The sequence below is a fragment of the Rhinopithecus roxellana genome, chromosome 13 (assembly GCF_007565055.1).
Source record: "Rhinopithecus roxellana isolate Shanxi Qingling chromosome 13, ASM756505v1, whole genome shotgun sequence".
In the NCBI taxonomy this organism is placed as follows: domain Eukaryota; kingdom Metazoa; phylum Chordata; class Mammalia; order Primates; family Cercopithecidae; genus Rhinopithecus; species Rhinopithecus roxellana.
The window spans coordinates 9,889,887-9,899,816 of NC_044561.1; the positions used below are offsets into that span (position 1 = coordinate 9,889,887).

General features: G+C 48.1%; 1 pseudogene; it reads left to right on the forward strand.

The window, feature by feature from the left end:
• Nucleotides 1-5,133: 5,133 nt before the first annotated feature.
• LOC104666859 lies at nucleotides 5,134-5,724 on the forward strand (annotated as a pseudogene).
• The last annotated feature ends 4,206 nt before the right edge of the window (nucleotides 5,725-9,930 follow it).

Below are 9,930 nucleotides of genomic sequence, written 5' to 3' on the forward strand. Positions count from 1 at the left end.
ACCCATGTGGGGTCACCTGTTCCCTCAGGTGCCCCACCGTGGCCTCCACACTCCTTGATCTGGTCAGGTGGTCCCCACAAGATCTGGTCCCGATGAACCTCATCTGAGGTCGCCTGCTCCCTCGGGTGTCCTACCCTGGCCTCCAAACAGCTTGATCTGCTCATGTGGTCCCCACAAGATCTGATGAACCTCATCTGGGGTCTTCTGTTCCATCGGGTGTCTCACCGTGGCCTCCACACAGCTTGGTCTGCTCAGGCGGACCCCACAAGATCTGACGAACCTGAACTGGGGTCGCCTGCTCCCTCGAGTGTCCCACCATGGCCTCCACATGGCTTGATCTGGTCAGGCGGTCCCCACAAGATCCGGTTCGGATGAACCTCATCTGGGGTCTCCTGTTCCCTCGGGTGTCCCACCGTGGCCTCCACACGGCGTGATCTGGTCAGGCAGTCCCCACAAGATCTGGTTCAGATGAACCTCATTTGGGGTCGCCTGCTCCCTCGGGTGTCCCACCGTGTCCTCCACACGGCTTGATCTGGTCAAGCGGTCCCCACAAGATCTGGTCCCGATGAACTTCATGTGGGGTCGCCTGCTCCCTCGGGTGTCCTACCATGACCTCCACACAGCGTGATCTGATCATGTGGTCCCCACAAGATCTGATGAACCATACCTGGTGTCGCCTGCTCCATCGGGTGTCCCACCATGGCCTCCACACAGCTTGGTCTGCTCAGGCGGACCCCACAAGATCTGACGAATCTCATCTGGGGTCGCTTGTTCCCTTGGGTGTCCTACCATGCCCTCCACGTGGCATGATCTGGTCAGGAGGTCCGCCACAAGATCCGGTCCTGATGAACTTCATCTGGAATCGCCTGCTCCCTCGAATTTCCTGCCGTGGACTCCACACTGCTTGATCCGGTCACGCAGTCCCCACAACATCTGATGAACCTCATGTGGGGTCACCTGCTCCCTCGGGTGTCCCACCGTGGCTTCCACATCCCTTGATCTGGTCAGGCGGTCCCCACAAGATCTGGTTTGGATAAACCTCATCTGGGGTCGCCTGCTCTCTCGGGTGTCCCACCATGGCCTCCACACGGCGTGATATGGTCAGGCAGTCCCCACAAGATCTGGTTCGGATGAACCTCATCTGGGGTCGCCTGCTCCCTCGGGTGTCCCACCATGGCCTCCACACGGTGTGATCTGGTCAGGCAGTCCCCACAAGATCTGGTCCTAATGAACCTCATCTGAGGTCTCCTACTCCCTCGGGTGTCCTACTGTGGACTCCACACGGCTTGATCTGGTCATGCTGTCCCCACAAGATTTGGTCTCAACTTCATCTGGGGTTGCCTGCTTCCTCAGGTGTCCCATGGTGGCCTCCAAACGACTTTGATCTGCTCATGCGGTAAACACAAGATCTGGTCCCAACGAACCTCATCTGGGGTCGCTTGCTCCCTCAGGTGTCCCACCGTGGCCTCCCTATGGCTTGATAGAGTCAAGCGGTCCCCACAAGATCTGATGAACGTCATCTGGAATCACCTGCTCCCTCGGGTGTCCCACCATGGCCTTCACACGGATTGATCTGGTCAGGTGGTCCCCACAAGATCTGGCCCCGATGAACCTCATGTGGGGTCATCTGCTCCCTCGGGTGTCCAACTGTGGCTTCCACATAGCTTGATCTGATCATGCGGTCCCCAGAATATTTGATGAACCTCATCTGGGTTCACCTGCTCCAGCAGTGTCCCACCGTGGCCTCTACATGGCTTGGTCTGCTCAGGCGGACCCCATAAGATCTGATGAACCTCATGTGGGGTCGCCTGGTCTCAGGTGTCCCACCGTGGTCTCCACACAACTTGATCTGGTCCCAGTGAACCTCATGTGGGGTCGCCTGCTCCCTCAGGTGTCCCACCGTGGTCTTCTCGTGGCTTGATCTGGTCACGCGGTCCCCGCAAGATCTGGTCCCGATGAACGTCATCTGGTGTCGCCTGCTCCCTCAGGTGTCCCCTGTGGCCTCCCCATGGCTTGATCTCATCAGACGGTCCCCAGAAGATCTGGTCCCGATGAACCTCCTCTGGGGTCGCCTGCTCTCTGGAATGTGCCACCATGGACTTCACACGGCTTGATCTAGTCAGGTGGTCCCCGTAAGATCTGATGAACTTCATCTGGGGTCGCCTGCTCCTTCGGGTGTCCCACCATGGCCTCCACACGGCTTGATCTTGTCATGCGGTCCCCACAAGATCTGGTCCTGATGAACCTCATGTGGGGTCGCCTGCTCCCTCGGGTGTCCCACCGTGGCCTCTACACGGCTTGATATGCTCATGCAGTCCCCACAAGATCTGGTCCCGATGAACCTCATCTGGCGTCACCTGCTCTCTTGGGTGTCCCACCATGGCCTCCACGTGGCTTGATATGGTCACGTGGACCCTACAAAATCTGGTCCCGATGAACCTCATCTGGGTTCGCCTGCTCCCTTGGGTGTCCCACCATCACCTCCATGCTGCTTGGTCTGGTCTGGAGCACTCTGGGTGCCCTCTTGCTCCCTACCTGCTCCGCGTCTTCTGCCAACTCCAGGCAACTGCATCCTTTTCTGTCTCCAGGCAACTGTCCCTGTGGGACCACCCTTCTGGAGTAGGTCTTGTTTTTATTGCCCATCCACCTCACCCCGCTCCCACTTCTCAGGGTCTTATTTCACACCCCGCCTGCTTCCAGTGGTCAACTCACCTGCCTGGGGCTTCTCAGCTCCTGCCTGGTTACTGGAACTGCCCCTGCACATGGCCTGGAAAGGACTGACCACCAAGTGGATGACCCAGGAGGTAATGGACATATGATTGGATCTCATCTTGGCCAATCATTCCCTAAAAGAAATTTTGTAAGGAGTCAGAAATCTCTCCCACTTAAAAGCAGATGTCAAGAATCCAAACTCTGTGTCTGTCTCAGAAAACTGGAGGTTTTCTATATGAAGAACATTCTAGTCAATGTGGCCAGTATCACCAACATGATAATATAGACAGAATAACTCCAATTCTAAGTAACATGGTGACTTGAGAGGTTTTTTAAATATTTATTTGTAAAATACACATAATATAAAACTTACCATCTTAGGCATTTTTTTTTTTTTTTTTTTTTTGAAACAGAGTCTAGTCTAGCTCTGTCATCCAGGCTGGAGTGCAATGGTGCAATCTCCACTCACTACAACCTCCGCCTCCTGGGTTCAAGCAATTCTCCTGCCTCAGCCTCCCGAGTAGCTGGGACTACAGGCGTGCACCACCACGCCCAGCTAATAGTTTTGTATTGTTGTAGAGATGAGGTTTCACCATATTGGCCAAGCTGGTCTCGAACTCCTGACTTGTGATCCGCCTGCCTCGGCCTTCCCATCTTAGGCATTTTTAAGTACACAAAAGTATATTCACATTGCATTAAACCAGTCTCCAGAATATCTTTGCATGCATAAAACAACTCTGCATTTCCCCGTCCCTCCAGCCTTCATTATATGAAGTATCCCTATCTTAAGTTTTGTTTTTATGAATGACTCTGGATACTTCATATAATATCACTTACTTTAAAAGGTCCAAAAGTATCGCTAGGATGGGTGAATTAGCCATCTGATTTAGTGTGCGCCTAAACACTCTTCCCGGCCATACATTCATTCATTCATTCTGACATCATGTGCTGCGCGATGCGTTTGGGTGTTTGGGAGACTCTGTTGAACGTGTTTTTCTATTGGATTGGTTGCCTATTTATTAGCTTGTTGAAGTTCTTTATTGAGAATCATGTGTGCTACAAATACATTTTCTCTGTTTGTGGCTTGCCTTTTTATGTCTCTTAATGCTGTCTTTAGACACCAAAACTTTAAATGTGGTCAAATATATTAGTGTTTCCCTTTATGGTTATTGCTTCTTAATTGCCATTTATGGCATCTTTTCCTGATTTGATGTCCTGAAGATATATTTCTGTTATCTTCTAGATCAGTGCCATCCGATAAAAATATGAAGTGAGACATGTATTGCCTATCTAGACTAAATATTGTCTATCTAGGCTAAATATCTAGTGTCCACATCAGAGAGAAAAAGGAACCTGATAAAGCTAATGTTAATAATGTTTTATTTAACTTGGTATATCCAATGGTATATCCAAATTATTTTACTTTCAAAGTTTCAGTATAAAAATTGACACATGGCTGGGCATGGTGGCTTATGCCTGTAATCCCAGCACTTTGGGAGGCTGAGGCGGGCAGATCACATGAGGTCAGCAGTTGGAGACCAGCCTGATCAACATGGTGAGACTCTGTCTCTACTAAATACAAAAAATTAGCCTGTCGTGGTTGAGCATGTCTGTAATCCCAGCTACTTGGGAGGCTGAGGCAGGAGAACTGCTTAAACCCAGGAGGTGGAGGTTGCAGTGAGCCGAGATTGCGTTATTACACTCCAGCCTGGGCAACAAGAGTGAAACTCTGTCTCAAGAAAAAAAAAAAAATTGAGACATTTGACATTGTTCTTTCTAGTTAATTTATTTATTTTCTCCTGCCTCAGCCTCCTGAGTAGCTGGGATTACAGGCGCCTGCCACTGCTCCTGGCTAATTTTTTTTGTTTGGTTTGGTTTGGTTTGGTTTGGTTTTTGTTTTTTTTTTTTTTTTTGAGACGGAGTCTCTCTCTGTCGCCTGGGCTGGAGTGCAGTGGCCGGATCTCAGCTCACTGCAAGCTCCGCCTCCCGGGTTTACGCCATTCTCCTGTCTCAGCCTCCCAAGTAGCTGGGACTACAGGCGTCCACCACCTCGCCTGGCTAGTTTTTTGTATTTTTTAGTAGAGATGGGGTTTCACAGTGTTAGCCAGGATGGTCTCGATCTCCTGACCTCGTGATCCGCCCGTCTCGGCCTCCCAAAGTGCTGGGATTACAGGCTTGAGCCACCGCACCCGGCCTTTTTTGGTATTTTTAATAGAGATAGGGTTTCACCGTCTTGGCCAGGCTGGTCTCGAACTCCTGACCTCTTGATCCACCCACCTTGGCCTCCCAAAGTGCTGGGATTACAGGCGTGAACCACCACGCCCAGCCCGTTTTTCCTACTGTTTAAAATTCCAGCGGGGCGGCAGCAGGGGCGCCTCTGGAGGCTGCAGTCCAGGTCCTGGCTTCGGCCCCAGCCCCACCATGGTGACCCTTGCTGACCTGCTGCTGCTACTGGCCGGGCTCCTGGCCATAGCTTTAGGCTACTTTGTTAGCATCAACCCCATGCCGAGGAGTGCTTCTTTGAGCGGGTCACCAGATGGCCTCATCTCTGAGGTGGTGGAGGGCGGCTTCCTGGACATCGATGTGGAGGTAACAGGACGAGATAATAAAGGGATTTACAAAGGAGATGGAGAATCCAGTGGGAAATACACATTTGCTGCTCACATGGATGGAACATGCAATTTGTTTTAGTAACCGGATGTCTACCATGACTCCAAAAATAGTGATGTTCACCATTGATATTGGGGAGGCTCCAAAAGGACAAGACATGGAAAAAGAAGCTCACCAGAACAACTTAGAAGAAATGATCAGTGAGCTAGCAGTGGCGATGACAGCTGGAAAGCACAAACAGGAATACATGGAAATCCGGAGAGGATACACGGAGCCATCAACAACACCACAAACAGCAGAGTGGTTCTTTGGTCCTTCTTTGAAGCTCTTGTTCTAGTTGCCATGATACTGGGACAGATCTACTACCTGAAGAGCTTTTTTGAAGTCCAGAGGCTTATTTAAGAAGCCTCTTCCTGGCTGGTCACGGTGGCTTACGCCTGTGATCCCAGCGGATCACGAGGTCAGGAGTTCAAGACCAGCCTGACCAACATGGTGAAACCCCCTCTCTACTATAAATACAAAAATTAGCTGGGCGTGGTGGTGTGAGCCTGTAATCCCAGCTGCTCAGGAGGCTGAGGAAAGAGAATCCCTTGAACCCGGGAGGTGGAGGTTGCAGTGAGCCGAGATCACACCACTGCACTCCAGTCTAGGTGACAGAGACTCTGTCTCAAAAAAAAAAAAAAAAGCCTCTTCCTGATGATCCTAAACTCTGAATTCACTGTTTACCAAACATCTTGGTCATAATAATATCATTAGTTTCTCCATTTTTATTTTCTGAACTATATATTCACAACTTATGTTTCTTTGTGATTAATAGATATTGGGATATTGGGGGGGAAAACACCTTTTCAGGAAAGTTACAGTGGAAATTTGACAGTTGATTGGCATAATTTCTTATTTGAATGCTCCCTCCATTAAGTGAAATATGGGGTATAGTGTTTTATTATTTCTTCTTTTTGTTTTCACAATAAAATGCAGTTTGTTCAGGAAGTCAGCACAAAGCCTGTACTGTACTAAAATGACTGCATTCTTTGGACTCCCTCCATCTGTGGTTCAGGTCACTAAGATTTTGTTGAGTCCTTATGAGAAACAACAGTATGAATCTTGATGGTTTCTGCCCATCCTAATGGCAGAGCTCTCTGACTTGGGCGTATGCTGCCAGGCTGGGTACTTTTCTACTTTGTTTTTTTGTTTTGCTTTAAAGCTGTAACTCAGCATACATTTTGCCCCATACATTTCTTCATTGAACCTTAGGACTGAATCACCTCCAGTTAAATTGATGACACAAGTAGCTAATAATCATTTTTGGGTTTCTGCCTGACCTTCTAATTGTCTGTTAAAGCTAGTTCCCTGGGTGAGAGAATCGAAATGACTTTCTCTTGTTCTCTGATGATGGGTTTAAAATTGCCAGTGAGTGGTAGCTCTTTTTCTATTCACACTGGCACATCCACTTCCCTCACTCGGCACATAAGAAACATGCATTTACATAATTGGAAAAATCTGGATTTCTGATGCCAAAGGGATAAAGCCTCTTGGATTTCATTGCAGTGATATATAGCCACTATTATATTTTTGATCAGTGGTCTTTGTTTTGGGCATCAGTGTCCGCCCCAGGGTTTTTGTTTCGGTCTTTCTTTAGGTCTTGCTTTTTCAGCACATGTAAATTTTGCTTTGTGTAAAATGAAATGACTTTCTCTTGTTCTCTGATGATGGGTTTAAAATTAGAAGAGCCTCTGGTTTTGGTATGGGTACAATCCAGGATTACATTATGACTCATATATATTAGTTGTACTTTTTTTTATCTTTGCAACAGGAAAACTACAAGTAATGACTTTTACATAATTAAGTTTGTTACAGGTTTTCATGTGCAGGATAAACAATTTTTCAACCTTGGGTGAGAACACTTGCAACAGTTTATTGAGAAGGTGACTTTCACCTTAGGACAACTGTTGCATGCATGCGTGTGTGTGTGTGTGTGTGTGTGTGTGTGTGTGTGTGTGTGTAACACTTCAAAATTGATTTAAACTATGTAAACTTAAAATTGGTTGTATCTAATATGTCTCAGGTTTGGTAAATAAATAATTCTTTTTAAAAACAACAACAAAATTCCAGTGTAAGTTCTACACTTAATAGCACGTCTCAAGTGTTCAATATCCATGCATGGGCACAGCAATGTGGCAGTCTTTCTGCTCTCGTTCTGTAGCATTTGTCTGCTTGTCTATGTTTTCCCCACTCCTACACTATCTTAATTACTATAATTTTCATGATGAGTTCTGATACCTAGTAGGCAAAAATGTCTTAGGAGAATGTGGACTAACCTTGGCTTTTTGCATTTCTGTATAAATTTTAGTTGTCAAGTTCTCAAAAATATAGTGGGATTTTAATTGAGATTCTGTTGAATCTAGATATCTGAAGTCCCTGCCATGGTTCTGGAATCCTAGGGTGAATACAAATAAATTATGGAATAAACAAGACCCGAAAAACATGAACAAAATCAAAACTGAGTCTCCGTCTGTCTCTAGCAGGGGACTTGTGCCCTGTGAGCTCTCAGGGGTAATGGTTCTTGCCCTTACTTTAACCCAGGGCAGGACTTACCCTCCTTGGGAACAGATGAGGTGCTTCCCACTCCTTATTCACCTCTACCTTCTCTGTCTCTGGCCCTATGGTTTGTTCTGTGGCTACAGACTGAGTTCCATGGAGAAGCCAGGGACAAATGTAGAAGCTTAGACCATCTGGCTGATCAGGCAGGGAAGGAAAGGAGCAGACTGTTTCGAGAAAGAAAATCGAAGAGGATTAACAAGATGGGAGTGAAGGCAAAATACAGATAGCAGTAGGTGACCAGGACCTGGCCATGGAAAGGGCTTCTGGGACTTACTGAGGCTGAATGCAGGTTTGCCATTGTCTTGCTTCTCTTTATCCACCAGGTCAGGCTGCTGAAGCCATGGTCTTGGCCATTCTGAACTACACCAAAACTGCTCCAGGAGCAGGAAAAACATCTCCAAGATGAGATCTTTGAATCGCCAGGTCTGGTTGCAGGTGCCGGGGCTGGAGGCTGAGTTCTAGAAAGAAGGGCTACAAGGAGGAGTAGGGGGATTGATAGGGGAGTAACAGGAAAAAGTTCAGGGACCACAGCATTCGCAAACAGAGCTAGAAGTAGTAGAGGAATAGATAGAGGAGTCACAGGAAAGAGTTCTGGGACTAGAGTATTGGGAAGAAGTAGGGCTAGGATAAGGAGTAGGGGGATAGACAGGGGAGTGACAGGAAGGAATTCTGGGACCACAGCATTGGCAAGCAGGGCTAGGAGGAGGAGTAGGTGGATAGATAGGGGAGTCACAGGAAGGAGCTCTGGAACCACAGCTTTGGCAAGCAGGGCTAAGAGGGCTAGGGGCATAGACAGGGAAGTTGCCAGAAAGAGTTGTGGGACCACGGCATTGGCAAATAGATAGTCCGTAATGACTAGCAGAGGAGCAGGGCAGGAAGAGTTTTAGGGTAGGGTAGTGGGGAGGGCAGGCTTGAGCCACAGTGGGATAACAGTGAGAGCAGAAAACTGAAAAATCTACATACTTCTGGAGAGGAGAAAGAGTCCTGGCAGATTGAGGAAAAAGAGGGGGTAAGTGGGTTGCCTTAGGAGAGCGGGTTGGATTACAAGGGCGGGATGGATTAGGAGGGTGTGGAATCAAACTGGGTATCGGGCGGGGTGGAAACTGAGAAATTGGAGGGAGCCTTCTTGTCATTTCTTCATTGAGAATTCTAGTTAATCACTTGTCCCAGTGAGTCCAAATGAGTAACTGGGGTGTTGCCCAGACCTACTCCAGCATTTATCTCGTGGCCACCGCTCGCATCATACCATGTCTGAATGCCCATTATGATGCTTATGTGCCCCTCCCTTTTGGTCTAGGGAGAGGATCCCAGTCTCCAGGTTTAAGAGTATCATGGCAAATAGCAAAGAGAAGAAATGGGGGCTGTAATATTAGTCCCTGTTCTGGGGATACCATATAGTTATGCCCCTCAGTAGGCAAAGTTTGATTAAAGGGCCAAGAAGGAGTTAGGGGCTTGGGGTCTAGGAGAGTGGTTCTGAAGCAGGACTTGGGAAAATGGGAAGAAGTCAGTGCCCCAGTCTTTCACTTACGTTTTTCAAAGTACTTTCACATCATTTATATCACTGTATGAATATATGTGATTAGAAGAGAGATGCTATGTTCACTGTGTCAATGAGGACACTGAAGACCAGAGAGGAAGCTGCCATAGGAGGGGGTGACAAAGCAAGTGGGACTAGAACTTGGGCCAAAAGGAGGGGCAGGTGGGAGGGAGCACAAAATAGCCCAGAGTGCTGACCAGCGGCCTCAACTGTTCCTGTCTCTCTACACAGGGTCCTGCAGGGGGCTCTTCAGAGCACAACTTGACTTTCTGTAGTAACCTCTTGGTCCCTGTGCCCCTGTACTCTTAACGGGAACCATAAACATAGGGCCAATGCTGGCAGGAGGACTGCCCACTCCTGGACACCTAATGACTAGATTTAAACTTTCTTGCTATCTGATTCCATGTGGGATGCCTAAGAAGGCCCCTGCACACTTCTCCATTCTTTTGTCTGATGGAGCAACCCTCTCT